Below are 21,271 nucleotides of genomic sequence, written 5' to 3' on the forward strand. Positions count from 1 at the left end.
TTCAAGAGCCGTGGGCAGGGTGTAAATTAAAGAGGGGTTGGGGGTCTGACCCACCATTCAGGTTTGAACTCCAAAGGAAGTCAAAACAAAAGGTTTTAAAGGGGTTTTATGAAGTATTTCCACATGCTACATGAGGGAATGTTTGCAGCATGGAGTAACCACAAAAGTTAGGCTACATGTTAGCACATAAACCTACATGAATAAATTCACAGGAATAAATTACATTTCAAAATACATTCAACATTTCACAATATTACTGTTTTTACTGTATTTTTATTAAATAATTGCACCCTTGGTAAGCATAAGATATGTTTTTCACTATAGACAATAAATTATATATGCTGACTTTGTTTATGATGATTGATGATGCTCAGTATATTGGTTAGTTACATCAGTATCAGCCTTAAATGTGAATGTTTAATGTTATCTGTACTGTCCATAAAGTAAAATAGGCCAATCTATTCACTAAATATGAATTTTGTCTCAGAATTATCATGGGACAGCATATTCTATCTAGATGGCCTACTACCTAAACATAAAATAAAATGTTGACATATTTAGACTGTACGATTTTATTTTTAATGGCACTTAAACATTTTAGTTTATTCATTATTTTTGATATTGTAAAAGTATATTTTCCTTTTATAAAAGAAAATTGCTCATAAGCTTGTATTTTGATTGTAGGGTTAGAAAGATTGTTTTCTGTAATTGTACCTGTTTTAAAATAGTTTTATTACTGTTATTATTTTACATGGTGTCATTTAAAGCACATAGAGATCACTGAGCACTGTCAGTTTAACAAAATCAGCCATTATATTTAATATCAGCTCTTAAATATTAGCTAATAATTACTGGTATCAGCCAAAACGTCCATGTGTTAGTGCATTCCTAGTCTTCTGCTTAAAAAGTCTTTCAGATAGTTGATGTTTGACTAACTGTGCCAAAAAAACTGTTTGTTTGCCTGAAAATTACCTCCAAAAACTGTTTTCAAAAGTATTTTTTCTTTCTGTTAAGGCTCTTCACAAGGTTCTTCTTCTTTTCAACTTTCTGCAATGCACAGAACTCTATGATGAAGTGGCAATGAGTATCAAACAATGCTCACGACATCTAATTTTTTGGAAGGTGCTGGAAATTGAAAACAAGGTGGCAAAGGTACATTCAGAGGCAAAAAGTGTTCTCTGTTGCACCAAAGCTCTGTCGTGAGTCCTGTGAAAGGACCTTTAATGTTTGAGCGATTGCAGGAGATGAAATACTGCATGAAGATCTTTAAACTGTACTTTTTATCTCTTCAGTCAGGCTTGAGCTGTGCTTTTGATAGCAAGAGGTTTTCGAATCCACTTAAGTAGTGCTGAGAGAGTGTAACAGATCAGAGAGACAGATAAACCCCTGATGTCCCGCGACCTGCCACTCACCGTGACCCCTCCGCCTGTGACAGCCATGTCAAAAGAGCCAGACGGCTCGATATCCTCACACACTCCATAATTAGCCATTATAGTGTGTTTGTGCGAGGGACAGGTTCACGAGAGCCTCTCTAAATTGAGGAACCACTGGGATTATGAGAGGAGAAAAACAGCGGGGTACCATCAAAGATGGCTACCCAGGCAATTTAGGATGTGACTTATTTCCCACAAATCCCAGCTCCAGCGAGCTGTGTGAGTGTGAGTGTTTATGTGTGTGTCCTTTACTCGGAGTGTGATGCAACATTTCCCCCTTAATAATATGCAGGGTGAGTGTAATGATTAGGGGATGTTGGGATAATGGGGCGTCCCTCTCTGCTCTAATACTCACTCATGGACAAACGCACACACTAAATACACACTTCCTCTCCCTTTGGTTATCACTATTAATAATCTTGCACTGAGAGAATACATTATTTTTTAAAGATATTCCCGGCATCATCTGACTTTAATCTTGAATTATGTAGTTACAAAAGAAAAGAAACATTAATACACACAATTTAATACATAATACTTTCCTTTGAGTCAGAATCTGCTAAGGGGTAATTAAACATAACAAATCAAGAAAAAAAAAAAAATTATCATCTTCTATTGGAAATGAAAGAACACTTTCTCAAACTTTGATAATTGCCTTAATGATACAGTGTGGGTTTTCCAGGAAATGTGTGTACTGAAAATACTGTGTATTGTGCACGTTTTTGACAGACAAAAAGTTACCTTCAGCTGTTGCAGATTTGTTAAATTTTATTATTTTATTTTATTTTATTTTAACCAGGAAAGGAGTGGTTTTGCTGCACAGGGTTGTTTTTATTGTGTCTAATAACACAAATCTTTTATTTAAACCAATAATAGTGAAAAATCACTGTTGTTCCATTATTACCCTTTAGCAGATTTTGACTCCTTTGCAGGGTTACGCATTTTAAAGACTATGATGTATTAAAACATGGCAATACCAATGTTGTTTTACTATTTACTGCAATTACAGTATTTTTTTATGTGTATTATTATTATTATTATTATTAATTTTGTACTTCTGCTTTATCTTATTTCAGTTCGTTTCCAAGGCAACATTTTTTTTCATTTTCATTTAGGTTTTTTTTGTTTGTTTGCTTGTTTTTTTAATCTAATTTTTCTATTTTATTTCAGATTTATTTTAGTTAACTAAGGTTCATTAACAATAACAACCCTTGGTATCAATCATTTTCATTATACCCTCAAATGAGCAATAGCAACAAATCATGATTCACTGCAGTGACAAAAACTGAAGTATACCCTAAAGCCTATTTACCAACCTACAAAAGGACAATCTCTTTGATATGTTCCACTCCAGCTTTCTGTTTTAATAGGAAATGTGTTAACAGGAGAAACACTGTGCCTGTTAAGCAATTCCAAAGGGTTGAAAGCAATAATAATAGTATTGTGGGATGCATTTTCTTTGCACTTAAGTAATTACAGTGTACTGAAACATGAAAGTATTGGTAATAAAAGCTAAATAACTACTCAAACTTAATGTTGGATTAAGGTAAGGTTTAGGTTTCGGTTCAGTGTTAATAGTGTACAGTAGCAAAAATAGAATGAAATGTGTTGCAACTGTGGGTACAATTATTTATGAAATATGTAACTAATAATGGGATTTATAATAGCGAATTGTTGCTAGTATGTCTTGTAATGTTTTGCCAACCTGATAAAAAAGTGTAACAATTTTACTGATTGTGCTGATTTTGGATCAGTTTGAATGATGTAATTTGTAAACAGTAGGCAGATTATACTAAAACGTACAAACGAGATTGTTCAAATATATTCGAATTTGCCAACAATTTGCCAAAATGTAAAATAGTTACGAATTGCTATGACAGTGTTGGTTTATCAGACTATTCTGTTACTGATTACATACGAACATCAAAAACACAGATGTTAACAGTACATGATCAATGCATGTATCAGTAACACTTTATCCTACAGTGTATTTTTATACATGTAACAGGTAATTACAATAGTATCACAGTAAGTTATGCATAATTGCATGCAATAACCTTAAGCCAAACCCTAATCCTAACCCTAACTATAGAAAGTCCATGTCTGTTATTAATATTATATAATTACACAGTAACAAGGACATTGTAAAATAAAGTGTTACCCATGTATCTACAAGTGAACAAATTGTAAAGTGAGAAATTAAGCAAACATTTCGTTTTACTGGCTGTATTTGTAATATATATTCGTAGTAGTAATTTTCAAACATCTGCGCTGGCTTTTGGGGAAACAAACAAAAATCAGTTTTTGTATATTAGTTTGTAGAGCTCATACGACACAGAAATTTGAGTGTGGCCGCTGATGGTGAGACGTTGAGAAGTGGAGCAGCAGCGTTTGGTCGGATTTGAGAAGGTGTGGCAGATCCACAGTCACAGGTCCCAATGTTCCTAAACACCACTATAAATATAGAGATGTGCAACAACTCCTTGAAGGAGGAAGCCAAGATTTTACTGGAGAAGTGCTCATTGACTCTCTCTCTCTCTCCGTGTCTCTCTTTCTCTCTGTCAGCAGTATTTCCGTGTGGGGAGAGGGGCTGTTCTGCTAGTACTGTCCTGTCCTCTGTAAATAAGGCGTCCTCATTCTGTCGCGAGGAGGAAAAGGAGCGTTTGACTACAATGGGCTATTATTGGCCATCATAGAGATGAGACAGACTCTCAGGGGAGCACAGTGCACTTTTATGAACTGGAAACGTCGGCTGCGTCTCACTCTGTCTCTCTCCCTGCGGCTGCTGTGTTTTTCTTCACTGGGTCTGTGGAGGTACGCTGATGTCTGGAAGCGGGAAGACAAAGATTTCACACTCCCAATACTTCGCCTGTTTCACCATAACAAACTGTGAAAACTTTGGAGACATTTGTAATAAATCTGACAGAACGAATATCAGACGGACAATAATACTTTTTTTTTTTCTCACATCAATTTTTTTCTCGTTTTTCTTTGTTTGTTTGTTTATTTGTTTTGTTTTTTATGATTATTTACATTATTTGGGGTATGTAAATCTTTAAAAAAAAAAAAAATAGGACACCAGAATGCAAATCTCTTTTTCTTGCACACATATTTTTAAAACAATTATATTCTATAAAATATTTGTAAAAGCAGAAATGTAGAGCTTGTAATTTCACTGATGTGCATGTATGAATTATTGCAGAAAATGTGTTATTATTTGATCTGTAATATTAACTCATCCTTTCTGTTTTCAATAAATGAACCTTTAGTGACTTGTTATTCACATTATTGTTGTAGGTAAGGATTTATCATGGAAATATTATCAATATTACCAAAGTTATGGTTGGATAAATCCTAAAAAGGATCATACTAGGCACATTTTACCATGCATAATGCTTAAGCCCTGTGGCTGTACTTTGAATACACTGTGTATTTGAACAGTTTTCCAGTGTAATGTCTTTCCCATAGAGACTTCCATTGTAAGTGCATTACTTTGTACTTATTAACTTCTGTTCCTCTATACTGTCAAACCCACAGCTCTACTGCATGTTATAGTCTGTCAAGGCCTCCAGTGTGTGTGTGTGTGTGTGTGTGTGTGTGAATATGTATTTGTGAGTGTGTGAGTGTGTGTTGAACCTCTAGGTGGTCAGGGCCCCTGATAACTAGTCATGCCTGAAACACAACAGACTCTGCAACACCATCCAGAATCAGCAATGGGTTTCTTAAAATACACAAACACTATCTGATCAATATTTAAAAGACATTTAATAAGCACACCCTTATATACAAATTATTTGCTTTCATTTCTTTCTCTTTTTTTTTGCTCATGTGCATACTGTATCAAACACCAAACACACAATAATCTGAAAGAAGACTGTTTATAGACTTATACTGTTTTTATAAACAGCTAGTTATAAATATTACAATCTAACCCTAAGCCACAGCCTAACCCTAATAAAACAGCAACTTTCTGTATTTTTACAACTAAAAAATAATAATAAACTTTATTAACCATAATTCTATACTTTTACAAATGAGAACATCCCCAAAAGGAGGTTTTGTCAGATTTAGCTCAATTCTACAAATTTGTCCCCAAAATATAGTTAAGTAGGTTCACACACACATATACACACACACACACACTCAAACTTACTTCTGCTTCTGATCAGTATTCACAGAGATTTTATTTTTATTTTTTTAATTTTGCTAAAGTATGCAGAGGCAGCTCATAGGTTAAAAAAAAGATAAATAAATAATATCAAATACAATATTGTAATATTTCCACTTTTTCTTCTTAGACATCAATGAGATTAAATCGATAGCAAATAATGGCTTTAGTTTAAGTTTGCAGCTTCTTGGATTTTCATATTAGTAATTTTCACAATAATAATAATAAAATCTCTATAATGTCTCAAACTTTTCCAAGATACTGAAGTTTGCAAACAAAAGTCAGATTTCAATGTGAAAGTGAAACATTTTACATAAAATTTCCCAAAGACAAAACTACCTGAATATCTGTCATAATTTTAAAGTGTGATACTTTTTGTATTAAGATTGTAGGGAAACCAAACTTTAATTTTGTTCATGTTTCAGATATTACATATTAAAGAACTAATACTGAAATAAAAAGCACTATACGCAATTACAAGCAGCTCAAAATTATTATTATTAATAATAACACATCAAGTGCATGTCATTAATTAGTCTATTATTTATGTAAATGCATGGCAACATGAACACTGCAAAATAAAATTTGTCCCTAATCTCTCCGTTATTTTTACTTTAACTCTAAAATCTCCTGAGATGTTAAAGAGAAGCCTTTGGAAAGTAAGATTTCCAGACATCTAGAATTAAACCGCTGTAATAAAGTGATATAGGGTTAATTTCTCCATTAATGACCAGAATCAAGTATTCCAGAGAGCTGTGCAGTAAGCCGAGATATCCCAGCGTAACATGACATGTTAAAGCCTAAACTCTTCTTTATGCCGTGTGCGACTGAACAGCAGTGTTTGGAGTGGGTAATTAGCATAGTATTAGTGGATCAGTGGAAGATAGTCAGAGAAGGAGGGGTAAATCTGTCCATCATGTCCCTCTCTCGCTCTCTCTGTCACTCCTCTGGGGTCTTCCCTCTGTTCTGAATGTTTGAAAGTTTTGCGGTTATTCCCAGGAGCGGAGCTGCTATCAAATCAAAGACTGGCATTGCAGCAGTGACCAACCAACCTCTCTCTCTCTCTTTCTCTCTCTCTCTCTCTCTCTCTCTTTTTCTCCAGCCTATGCTTCCATCAGAAGAAAGTCAGTTTCACAGATGCACTGGTTAACAATGCCATCTCACACACACACATGTCCCGCCCGTCAGAAGCGGGGGGAGGGTTCAGAACGGCGGCCTGACGAATGAGGGGAGCAGGTCCCCTGTGATTGGCGCGCTCTGAACATTGATGCCAGTTTCCATCTGTCATGATAGCCCCAGTGCTGAACCTTCAATCTGTCAGCGACTGCAGCAGCCCAGCGCTCACACTGATCTGGCCTGCTAAACACAGCTGACAACAGGCATTATCACAGCCAGCCAGAGAGAGAGAGATAGAGAGAGAAAGAGAGGGAGGGAGAGATGTGTTAATTGTGGGCGGAGATGTAAACTGTCACCTCTCATCGGATTGAACAGCGCGTCCTCTGATTTTTTTTCGACCCCTCGATGGGTTTGCGAGCGGCTGTTTTGATAAACAGATGGAAATGTTTAGGTTCTTGGCCTTGTTATTTGGGAACAGAGAGCTGATAATCCTGATGGGTTAGAATGTGTGGAGAAGCACCAAATAAACCGAAGACCTCCATGAACCCAACAAATTTAAGAGCGACTATGAGTTTGTCCATATTTGGATAAAAAAAAAAGAAAGAAATAAAGTATTGTCATAAGAATGGAGTTTTTAAAATGATTACAGTAACAAATAATAATAAAGAATGGAAAAAGCCATTATAATGGCAGTCTATTGATTATCACCAGAATAAACATGAAAAAATACACTATCATTGTTAGGGCTGTTTTGTGTGTAGTGCATATGGTCAAAAAATTATACTCAACAAATGAAACAGTATGTGCAAGAAGAAATGCTTTTATTTACACTACATTTAAAAAGTTTTGTTTTGTTTTGTTTTGTTGTTCAGTTTTTGAAAACGCTTCTTTCACCTCGGCAGCATTTATTTGGTCAAAAATACAGTAAAATTGTGAAATATTATTGCATTTTAAAACAACCGCTTTTTAATAAAATTTATTTTAAAATGTAATTTATTTCTGTCATTCAAAGCTGAATTTTCAGCATCATTACGCCAGTCTTTAGCATCACACAATCCTTCAGAAATCATTCTAATATGCTGATTTGCATATTTCTTAAAATGTATTAATGTTGAAAACGTGGAAACGTGATACATTTTTAAAGCTTCTTTGATGAATAGAGGGGTTTTATTTATTTATTTGAAATGGAAATCTTTGTTTAACATCACTTTTGATCAATTTAATTATTTTAGTTATTTGCCAGTTAGCCCATAACTTTAAATTGAATTACGGTAAAGGTGACCTTTGTTTGTTTGTTTGTTTGTTTTTATAAATTGAAGGACTGAAGTCTAAATTAATTTCCCTGGAAACTGACAGTAATCACAGATCGTGTTGCAAAAATTAAAGTCCGGAATATTTCTTTAAAATCAACTGAAAATGTTCCACATAATAAAATTGTATGTTTTATTAAGATAAAATATTGTCATTTTCTTATTGGCATCTGTGGTTAAAGCTATAATAACCCATTATTTTGCTCTGGGTGTGTGTGTGTGTGTGTGTTGGTGCAGACACAGAAGTGTGTGTTGTGGTCGTCCTTGTCAAAGCTTTCACTGACTCTCAGTAATTAGTGCAATCATGACACATCCGAGGAGCTGTTTCTGTGACAGCACTCAACAGAGACAAGTGTCCCTGCAGACAGAGTTCAGCCCCCAAACACACACACACACACACACCCTCATTCTCTCTCTCTCTTTCTCTTCTAATATGAATGCATCTTTGGACAGCATGCACAATATACACATCAGACAGTGACCACAAAACACACACAAACTCTCCCTCACACACACAAACATGTTTATGAGTTAACATTCTTATAGTCTCTCATGAGTATGTTGTAATGCAATTTTAAAAATGTATAAATAAATAATCTATTATAAGGTAATTTAACTCTTTTTTAGGGCTTTCTTTAAACGCAATATGGTTTACAGAGTGACTAAATCTCATTTATCTCTCTATAAATCACATGTATATTGATTTTAGGAACAGAAGGATTTATTAGGATTCACACTTTAACTATCATCATAAAGTCTGCTCCACATATAGTTTACATTACTCTTCAAAATGCATTAAATTTATCAAAATTGACATTTATAATATTACAGAATATTTCCATTTCAATTAAATGCTGTTCTTGTGAACTTTCCATTCATCAACGAATCCTGAAAAGAATGTATCATGGTTTGCACAAAAATATTAAGCAGCACAACTGTTATTAACTTTGGTCATTTCAATGTTTCCTGAGCATCAAATCATCTTAGACTGATTTCTCAAGGATCATGTGACACTGAAGACTTGGAGTAATGATGCTGAAAATTCAGCTTCACATCGCAGGAATAAATTAGGCTACATTTTACAATATTTTATAGTAGAAAATAGTTACTTTAAAATGTAATAATATTTCATAATATTCATGTTTTACTGTATTTTGATCAAATGTAGTTATTCAAAATTAGTTTAGGCTTTGTGATCATAACTTGCCACAATATATGAATTTCTGAACAATATTAATTGTATGGGAGACCATAGATATGGATTTGTATATGTCAGTGTTGGAAAGTAACTAAATTAATTAAAACTCATATTATTTTCATTTGTCGTGTATCTCCTAGCGTGTGATAGTCTGCTAGTGTATCGGTTTTTATTTTTTATTTTTTTTCGATAACCATTTACAGATTCATAAAGTGTATGATGCCTAGTGTTTTAACATCTGTTTAGATTTTTTGGTACCACTTAGGCCTTAACTACTATGTACTTACATTTAAATGAATAATTTGATACAATTCACTTATTATGTACATATATTTGTACACAACCATATTTACAAATATTATTGAACAAAATAATATAATAAACAAAAATAATACACACTTATATTTATAAAAATACCTATATGTAGTTACATCTGTAATTACATTTATAATTGCACTGTTGACTTTGAGCACCTTCAACACAACCCTATACAAACTAAGCAAAATACCTACCTAATACCTACCAAAGTACCTATTTCTGAGTACAAATGGACAGGGCATTTATTAGTGAAATACATTACAGGAAAAAATACATAATTTGTGCCTTATTTTGTGATCTCACATAGCAGTATATTTCAGTCCATACATCAGACATGTTCATAAATGTGCTCCATATATAACAAATACATGCATAAGTTATTATGCTGTTTTACAGTTTTTTTCAACTGCTGCACAAAATCTTTACTTGTCACACAATTTCTGAAACCTGACACTCAAACACCAGAACCACACACACCTAATCTGCAAAACCATACACTTATTCTCGGCCTTTGACTCACTTTTCAATTTCATAAAACACTCTATGTAACACACAAAATCTAACAGTAAGTGTCTTGATTTTCTTTTTCAAACACAACCAATCAAAATGCCATAGTATTTAATCAGTGCCTCACACTAACTCCTCACATGTGCCAGCACTCATTGCTTTACCTAAAACCAAGCAATCATGGCTTTAGAATAGGCCTATAAATACACATCTACACAACTACACATGAGATGATGTATTTATTTTCTTTCATACTGTGTAATACTGTATTCACAACCACAAATGCTTACAATTTAATTTTTTTTTAAAGTTCGTTTTCAATCTTGCTTTCGTGTTACCGTGAATTTTTTAACATCTCTCTGCCAGTTACTTTCAATCTTGAACAGAAATGTACACAGGAGCTCATGAAAGAAAAGCTTTAGGTTTTGAATAACTGTGTGTATATATATCCAAAAATATAATATTATGGCAAAGATGTTTGCAACGTAAGATAAATGTTTGCTTTTGAGATGTGTTTGTGATATTTTAAATGCTGTGATTCATTTTGCAAGAGATGTGAGGCATTTTGCATTTTGTGTGTGCAATTCTTGGATTTGTGTGTAAAGTAAAAAAAAAAAAGAAAAAAGAAAGAGGCAAAGTTTTGAAAATGTGTGTAAGCAGTTGAAAAAAAAAACTGACTAATTCCACATTTAGTCATATTCTATAGCTTTAACCCGTATATGCATTCCTCGGGTCTTTAGCGACCCGGATTTCATTTACTATCCTCGCCCTCCTTCATTTAAAGTTAGACATCAACTTTCTTATTATTCCTCAATCTATTTATTATAAACAATATAACAAGAAAAAATGTATAAAAATTTTAAAGAATGTCTGTTTTCTGATTAATTTTTCATAAAAAGTGTATAGGGTCGCTAGAGACCCGAGGTGTGTATTATTAGTGCAAGTATATTTTTTCCGTGCAAAAAATATTCAAATATTTGATGACTCAATAAATGCAATGCATCTTTATTTCTCGGGGTGGCACCGTTTAATAGACAATGACGACGTGATATTTCACTCCTAATCACCGCAGGCTTAAAACAACAGAATATCATCAGCAAAAATTTAATTGGTTTGAATGGCTATAGTGCAGAGCAATTAATGTATGCCATAAAATATAAATGTCACTGTCATTTGATGATGGATGTGGTAAATAAGCTGCCAGCGACCAAACTATTGATTTTGAAGTCACTGAAAATGGTAGTTTTCAAATATTTTTGAGGTTGCGAATATGAGGCAGATGCTGAATGTAGCTGAATTGTTTTTGCTATTGCAGCAGTTTAGGATCCATCCGTGCTAGATATATAGGTCTGGGTCGCTAAAGACCTGAATATGTAAGAGTGATTGGCGAAACATTCATGCATTTAAGGGTTAAAGGAATAGTTCATCCAAAACTTTAAATTTCTTGAAAATGTACCCACCCTCGTTGGAGGATGGATTGGTAGTTGGGTATTTTGGGCAGAAGCAATGGTTTCAAGTTCAATATGTCTTAATGATAGATTTGTATATTACAAACATGCAGTTTTTTGCTTCTCAAGACATCAGTTGATGGACTGGAGTGGTGTGGATTATTGTGATGTTTTTTATCAGCTGTTTGGACTCTCATTCTGACGGCACCCATTCACTGCAGAAGATCCATTGGTGAGCAAGTGATGTAATGCTTTTCTTTTCTTTTTCTGCTTCTTTTTCTCTCTCTCTCTCTCTCTCTCTCCGTGTCTTTCTTTCTTTCTTTTTGGCTTATTTTAGCAAAATATTTTGTTAAATGGCGCTGTTCATCACATTGATTTGGACTCAGTTACATAAATTAGTGTGTTTTCTATATGTTCCAGTTGTGTTTAATTTAGATTTATCTTTTCTAGTTCACCATAATTCAAATTCATTCATTCAAAACTTTTCGTGCCAGAAAATTTTGCTCTGATTAAACGATAAATTGTATCACTGGATAATCTTAAAAAGATAATTGTCTCCTCGATATACCAGGCAACTTCTTATTAGTATATTAAATGTAGTGAACTACTTTTTAAAAGGGCAGCTTTATTGTAGCCTAACTACTGTAAATTATGAGTAGCTTAAAGGCAAGTCTTTACCCCAGCACTGGTGTGTGTGTGTGTGTGTGTGTGTGTGGGGCAGAGGTGGCACTGCGTTTTGTTGTTTCTGTAATTAGTGCTGGAGTGCTGCTAGTGGCCGGGACAGACTGTGGCGAATGACTATTCTTTTGTGAGAAAAGGCTGCTCCTTCGCTCTCTGCTTCTTCTTTTTTTCTCTCTCTGCGCTCTGTCCATCCTCTCGGGATCTCATCATCTTCCCTAACAGTCAGAGTGGGATTTAGTACCCTCTATTCCCTCACCTTCTTCCTCTCCCTCTTCCCCTCTCTCTGTGTGTGTCTCTTTCTGATGATTTGGAGCCGTTTTACTTTTTAGGTTGTGTCTTTTTCTGACATTCATCTGTCCTGTGCTTTCAACAGAAGCTCTGTATGTGCCGTATAGGAAGTTTGGAGTTAAATTCTTGGATACATTTCTTTTTGGTTCTATTATTGAAAATGTTAGAGTGGTCAATACTCAGTGTTACGGCCTCATAGCTGAGCTCTCGACAGGACAGACAAATAGAAAACAATCATTTATATGTTTGACTTTTTTTTTTTTTTGTAGATCTGCAGATCTACAGACTCTTTATACAACATTGTTGCTCTTGATTTCATGATATTTTATGATTCTTAAGTCTGATGTTAGCTCAGCAGTAACAGACTGGTGTGCAGTAAAGTGGTCGCTGTTTTAAAAAAAAAAAAATTCCACAACAGTTTCCACAATTGGTTGCACAAGATTTAATAACACAGAAAAGTGTTTACGAAGAGGAAAAAAACGTTTAAAATCTATTGTAGAACACATGTAGTTTTCTTTGAGAAGAAAACTACATATTATTTGGTGGTGAGTAAATACTGCTTATTTCATGGCCTCTAAACTGCTTAATGTAGACTATTTGCATTAAGGTATTTTAAAAATTAATATTGCACATTTCTGCAAAGCTGCTTTAAAACAGTGTATATTCTGAAATGCACTACTAAAATTATTAAATCTGACATCACTCTGCAAACAAAGATGAATTTACATGGTATGTGCGAGGATATCTCATTGCCTTATTACTAGTACTGAAATGCCATCCTCAGTCCTTACCGTCCTTCACCGTATCCACACTTTGGTGCTGCAATGTCACATAGATTGTCAGGTAATAGTCATCTGTAAAGTCCACATCAGTGCAGGCTGAGCAAAACAGCACACAGTGGCTACAAAGCCTGCAATTGAATGTCAAGTCCATCATTTGGGACAGAGCCTAAGTGCCTCAATCCCTTGAATATCTTTCAAAGATTTAATGCCACAAACCTTGTGAACCTCAGTGAAAATCAATGCTTTGTTATTCCTCTAATGTGCACAAATGCCTAGTACCCTAAAGTTAACCCCAAAATTAACATTTTCATCATTTACTCACCTTCATGTAGACCTAGTTTGAAAAAACTTTGACTTTATTTCTTGTGTGGAACATAAAAGAAGATATTTTGAAGAATATTGGTAACCAAACAATTTTGGTTCCCATTGACTTCCATTGTATGGACACACAAAAAAATAAAAATGTGCAAGTCTATGGGAACCAAAACTGTCTGGTTATCAATATTCTTCAAAATATCTTCCTTTGCGTCAAGTAAACAGTAAAATATGTAAATATATTTTAAATAAAATTATTCATTCATTCATTAATTTATTTATTCTACTGACATTACTTTTAAGAAATAATAATAAAAGATTGTGCCAAACAACTGAAAGGCTCCTGTTCAAGAATTGTTATTGCATTAATTGCATATTTATTTTATTTTATTTTTAATAAATAAATAAATCCAGACAAAATGACATCATATTCCTGACCCGCAGACAAAGGTAAACATAGCTAAATATATAGTCTCTAATAAATTTATAGTTCAAGTAAATGTATATTTGGTAACACTTTATTTTGATAGTGTACTTTAGACATTCTACTAACAGTAAGTAACTTTGCAACTACATGTCAACTAGTCATTAGAGTATTAGTAGACTATCTGTTTAATATCTCCAAACACTTTACTTTGATGGACCCACAAAACACAACATACTGACTATAAGAATCTTTGCAAGTATATGTCAATTTATACAACTAACCCTAAACCTAACCAAACAGTCTAATCTAAGAGTTAGTAGACATGTAGTTGCAAAGTTACTTATAGTTAGTAGAATGTCTAAAGTAGACTATCAAAATAAAGTGTAAACATATTTTTTCCACATATTATTTTGAGGGCTGTATAGAGATAATTATAGTCCAAAATTAGAAAGTACTGCTTAATCCATGTCTCATGTTTCAATGGAAGTGAAACTGTTTAGTTAACAACATTCTTCAAAATATCTTCTTTTATATTCTGTAGAATAAAGAAACTCATACAGGTTTGGAAGGACATGAAGATAAGTAAATGATGTCAGAAATATCATTTTTGGGTGAACTATCGTTTTAAACATGTGACTTTCCCTGGTAAAAGCCTGTGTACCGTGACTCCTAGAAGCCACCGCCAACCAATCAGATTAAAACTTGTGATTTCCACCAACTCTTGCCATTTTTCTGTGCAACATGCATCAGATAGTCAGTGAGGAGCATAACACAGAATGTCCTATTGAAAACTGTTTTTCTTTTTTTCTATAGTTTCTTTTTCAACATTTGAGATTCATTTTCCGACTCTAAGAAACAAACTCTCTCACTCGCTCTCTTTCAGTTGCAGAGTCTGGGCTTTGAAAGTACCCAAAGCATCCTGGGTAATTAGCCATTACGTCGCTGTCACAGAGGGTTGTGCAGTCAATACAGAGATAATTTGGGCAATGGTGAATGACAGCGCTGTCCAGGCTACAGGGCTGATCAAGGACAGAGCCAGCTGCACCCGGCATCTGTCAGGCCCATGAATCACACACACACACACACACACACTGGCCGAGCCACAGAAAATGCAAATCTACATCCTCAGCTTTCTTTTGTGCTTTCGGGCCTCTCCTCATTTCAGTTTCTCGATCATCTCCCTTCCTCCTCTGGCTTTCTTCTCCTTAATCTCTCCTCCCTTCACGAGAGGAAATGGCTGCTTACGCTCTGTCTCTAAACTGTTAGAGGCTTGTTACTGCTGGTGGCAAATGAATGACATTGGGATAGAGGCCTCTCAGGCCCAAGGAGAGCCCTTAAGTAATGGCAACAGAAGCAGAGAGAGGGAGAGATCACAGCATAATGAAAAAGCTATTTATTTCAGTAATAAAGACAAATGTACCACATTGATTTCAGTTTGGCTAATATGAAATAGAGATGTCGGAGCTTGTTTATTGTGTTTGTGTGGTTGGAAAGAAAGTGTCGGGTAAGCAAAGGTTATTTTACTGTCCTGACATCAGTGACAAAAACCATACCTTGTGTGTTTAATATAATATAATATAAGCCACTGTTTGAGCAACATTTCAGTATTGTATCGTACTGTCATTTCACTTTTACTGATGTGCCACAGAATAAAAGAGGAGCCACAAAAGATGAGCATAAAATCTCATGTCAACATATTTGATGAATGGCTACTCTCTTCTCAATTTTGTAATTTCATCTAAAAATCAACATTTGTACGATTTCGTCAGTTGAAACAGTTTTGCGATTAACTGATCTTATTTGTGTCTCTGGAAAATAGTGGTCTATGACATTATATTAAATATCGGTGGTTTTACTGTCTCTTTGTTAATGAGGACCCGAGTGGTATATTTTCACTGGTGTTATCATTTTTAAATATAATATTTGAAGTAAATAGCAGGGTTGTTATTATTACATAATAACTACATGATGATTGCAGACATTTATGCTATTTATTGAAACCTAGGCTAACTGAGTGAAATCATTCCATTCCATAATGTTGCTATTATAACATGTATTCAATTAAAATATGTAAATATTAGCAATTTATATCATAAATTTACCTTTCAGATGAATCACTTTTACTGGGATTCTGCTTTGTTGTTGGTTATTCAATTATTCAACTAAATTGTCAAAACACAGTTTTCACAACCAAGAATAGTTGATTTAGCATTTTACATTAATGACAGTTAGAATATAAATATGAATATGAATGATTTCTTTAATACATTCTGTAAAAGTTTACCTATAGGGAGGCTATCCTGTCCCAGTAGTAAATAATGTTTAAAACAACAACAACAATAATAATTGTACATTATGTACTATGACAGCTAAATTAGCAAATGTTTCTATGTAATTCCTATAATAACAAACTGACTGATGCATCATCATCCTGCACATGCTAAACTTATCTGTAAATATGTTATAATTTCAATGCAAATTGTCCTTCAGATCTTCCCCCATCTGTATATTACATTATTTCAAGATAGCATGCAATTATTTGTTTTAGGTTTCGCTCAACATTTCTTCAATGGAAATAATGCATTGTAATAATATTGTAATTACATTGTTCTTAATATCTGTGTGTTATCACTGCGATGGACTGACTTACAGCCCGAGATGCTTATGCTGTGTAGGATCCCCGGATGGATGGATGAGTTTGTGTTTATATTGTACAGAGACTGGAGATTAGGGTATGTTTGAGGCCATGACTAATGCCTTGAGTTAAGTTATTCTGCTAGCGTTACAAACTCACTATACATAAAATCACAATCCTTACACGTACACAGCTGTGTTATTATGAGGGCTGTCAATAGGACATGTTAATTAGTCTGATTAATTATTTGTAAATAAAGGGGGGGGGGGGGGGGTCAATAAATCATTAGAATATGTTTCAGGTCTATCTAATCACATTTGTAACACTTTGCTGTGTGACTGAGGTTTACCTGACCGACAGAAGAACTGATTAATCAGTGCATAATCAGTGTACTCCCATTGTGCCTACAGCAGCATAAACCTGTTTATGAGCACACACACACACACACACACACACAAAACGGACAAAAAGAAATGTAGGGCAACGTTTTCTCCATTGGATAACGCTGTGCCACCAGTAATAATCATGTAACAAGCATAACACGCTGATTGTTTTTCTTTTCCTCCTTTCATTGTCCCAAACATCATGAACTCTGTAATATTTAGGTGGCGTTAACTGTGAACCTGACAAGCATGTCCTCCCACTGCTTTAGGAAATCCACTGGGATTCATTCCCACACGTCCCTGTAGACGGAGGGAGAGGGATCTGCTCCAAACAGCATTTAAATGATAAGTGTCTCTCCATTACTGCTCTGGGATAAACATTTAAATGGCCTTTAATTAGCGTGTCCTTCCTGCTTGTCGATAGGCTTGTGCTAACTACTCAGCACCTTAACGAGCCATAATTAAATTGGTTCAAGTCAGAGCTGGCAGCAGAGAGCCTGTCATTTGCAAACAGATAAACAGGGATAGATTTTGAGTTTGACCTCGGCAAAATGATTGTTGGTTCAATATTGGGGGATTAGCTGAAACAATGTAATGATTCAGAGTCTTAAAGCCATAAGAGGCAACAGGACAATGATTTAACTGACCGGACTAACTCTTCTTCATCAGTGGAGCTGGTTGATTCTCTGTTTCAGAGATCTTGATGGTACTTAAAAGTCATTCTAATCAGAATGTGAACAACTTTTCACAAACTTAGGTAATGCACGTCAGATAAACTGATTGTTACTACTACATGTTTTAAAAGAACAGTCAGTTCTCTCAACATTCAGTCATAATCCAAACCTGCACAACTCTTTCTTCTGCAGGACCACAAAAAGATACATTTTGAACGCAATAACAGCTAGAAATAATAATAAAATGTAAAGATCCACATTGTTCATCTAACTTGTGCATTTCAAGTAATCTGAAGCCATATGATAGTTTTAATGAAGGAAAATAGTAAAATTTAGGTTAACAATAGGGAATGGTGTCAATGGCATCAATGACAGCAAAGAAAAAACATTTAACACAAGTGAATTTAGTTTTTTTTGTTTTTGATTTTGAGAGAGAGAGATTTATGTGATGATTGTGAATAAAATGTATAAATATATCCTAGAAATATATATACATAAAAAATGGACTTTCAAAGTGACTGTTTCTAAAGCACAAATGTTGTGTCACATGGGAGGCAAATACATAATTGGACTAAAATTGTTCAGTTACTCTATAATAATTCATTATTAGAGTAGTGTGGTTAAAGCTCAGGATTGGAAAGTTGCTGGTTCGAGTCTGTAAATAACTAGTTTCAGCCTCAGACGTCACGCCCACAGACCGTTGGCTGAACATCTGATGCATATGGCACACAAAAGTGGAAACACTTCAGGAGTTTCGAAGTTTTCATCGGATTGGTTGAATTATACAGGATTTCCGGGAGACGTGTGTGTCACAGTTGTAAACTATACATCAGGTTAAACTAAATGAAAACTTTGCCTTCACAACTAGATGGGATAAATATATATATATAAGTAAAAACTTTTTTATATAATTTATTTCAGTAAAAAAAAAATATATTTTTAAGTAACAAAACAGTTTTTAATGGTTTTCATTTTAGTTAACTATAAAATCCCTGATGCCAACACAATCTTTTGGCAGTTCATAACTATTTAACATTTTGGTGAATTGACAGTATATGATTTAGAACAGTCTCATTTGTATGTTTTTATATGATCTGCGTACCAACCTGAGGCTGTAGGTTTATAGGAAGACAGTCGTACCTTTTGTTTGTTTTTTTAAACAAAAGAATTTAAAATATAAAAGCCAAACATTCTAAAATGTATTTTGAGATTGAGATGCACTTTAACTAATCCAGGAGAATAAGTGCACTGCAAGATGCATTGGTTACAAGTGTCTGTTAGATGACCACTAATTTTCATATTTTAGGACTACCGTTATGAATTAGATCTACTGACCTTTCATGTGTTGGAAAAGTACTGTTTTCTAAAGTGCCCTGAGAAACGGACACACTCATAATGATAACTAATTTAAATAATACTCTATATTAGAATACAACATAGAATTGTATATGGGGTTTATTCTGACTCATTGTGACATTTACACAGAGCTGGAAGGCCAGAGTTTCATGTGCAGTTAAAGCAAGGTGTCAAGAGCTTAAATGTAAGCACTGTTTAAAAAGACCAAGAGCAATTAGGGGAAAAAAACTTTACAATGGAACTTAATGTCCTTGTTGCTTTGATCTGTGTCGCTAACTGCACTGAAACTTTCTGTCCTAATTATCTATTTCTGCCAGTCAGTGTCTCTCTGTGTCCCCCTCTCTCTCTCTCTCTCTCTCTCTCATTATAGTCTCTCTTCTTCCATTTCTACATTAGCACAGCAGTCTGATATGCACTTAACTGTGTAGACATAGAGAATGGGGATGAAACAAGAGGAGAGCAAAGTGAGGGACCAAGTAACAGACAAAAACAGGAGGAGAGGTGAGGAAGAGAGATGAATGAAGAAAGTATAGTTCATGGAACAGAGGCTAATGACATGGGGAAAGGGTTCTCAGCTCTGAAGGACTTCACTCTTGCTCTGATCTGCTCATCACATTGACTATTTGTCTATGCTCTCACTTAAAATAAGTTGAGGTGTCATTGCCATCTATCGGTTAGATATTTAGTCAGTTACTCAGTTAGCATCATAACTGATGAACTTCGAAACATGGTTATTGCCTACTGGCCCTAGTCAAAAAAACTAACAAAAACAAATTCATTCCCTTGGGGAAAATGAGTAATTGTATGCACTTGTAGTTTACTTAAAATCCTAAAAGTAAAATGTTTAAAAGACTGTGCTCGCAAATAATGTAAAATAAAATAAAAGGCCACTTAAGTGTACTAAGAGTACATTCTTATGACTGTGTTTATTAACCCACTTAAGTACACTTAAAAAGTGTTCTTTATAACAATATAAAATTAGACATTTTACTTTAAATCTATTTTAAATCTTTGTGTTTTATTAATCCTTTGTTAGGCTTTAAATAAGTACTTTTATTTTGATGTGTTGACTAACATACTTAAGCATGTATAAAGCACTTGATTATAATTTAATTGTAGTGTGTTATTTAATATTACATTTAAAGTTAGTATATTTACATTAAAAATCATTCAAATTATATTATAAATATAATCATAATTATATTATACACATTAATATAAATGTTAAAAATATATTAGAAATTACTAAATTGCAACTTCATCTCTACAAATGTGTAATTACAAGTATATTAAATAAATTACATACAAGTTTCAATAGTAATTATATTTAAGTATATTTTAGTTTACCATAAATGCTTTTAAGAACATTCAGCAGTATTTAACCATATTTCAAAGACAGAAGAATACAATCTGAAATTGCATATAAAAATATATATATACTTAAGTCCTAATTAAAAATCCACTCAAATGTTCAGCTCATTGCAATTAATATAAATTTAAATTATAATACATTTTAATGTGACCAACTTTTAATGTGTCCTCGTTACAGTGTAATTATACATTTAAGTACTGAGTAATGTTAATTAACTATATGTACTTACTTTATGATTAGGGTGTTGCTTAGGGTTACTTGTATGTAATTATGCATAGTTCATTGTTATTATAATAGCAAATACATGTAACGTGTAACAAGGACACCTTAAAAATAAAGTGTTACCAAATTTTTATTTAATTGCAAAAAACATGCAATAAAGTGTCCAAAAACATAGCATTCAGTTTGCACTTATATTCTTTTAAAGAATATTATTTACACAATAAATACTCTTTTTAAAAGAGTTTTAAAACTTCTTGTGCAAGGGTCCTTAAGAAGTTGCACCATGCAAGTTTAATACTAGGCCAAAGTCTTTCCCAATGTTCTTGTTGACACTTTTCGAAAAAAAAAAAAAAACTTGGAAGTAAAGATGCCACAAAATGTAGCATGTTGACAATGTATTGACGTGGCATTGGTGACTACTTCTTTATAGCAATATATTTTTTACTACATAATATGTCAACGAACCCAATTACAATATAAAACAGAGTTTCCAACTTGGAAATAAAATAGTTTTCTTAACCTTTCAGTTTGAGCAAAGTGCAGTACAGCAAACATAAACATTCATCACTGGTAATTGCATGTATTTATTATTCTAATATGATATAAAACAACTGGTGGTGTAGATGGTGTAATAGATA

This window comes from Barbus barbus, assembly GCF_936440315.1.
Source record: "Barbus barbus genome assembly, chromosome: 10".
NCBI lineage: Eukaryota > Metazoa > Chordata > Actinopteri > Cypriniformes > Cyprinidae > Barbus > Barbus barbus.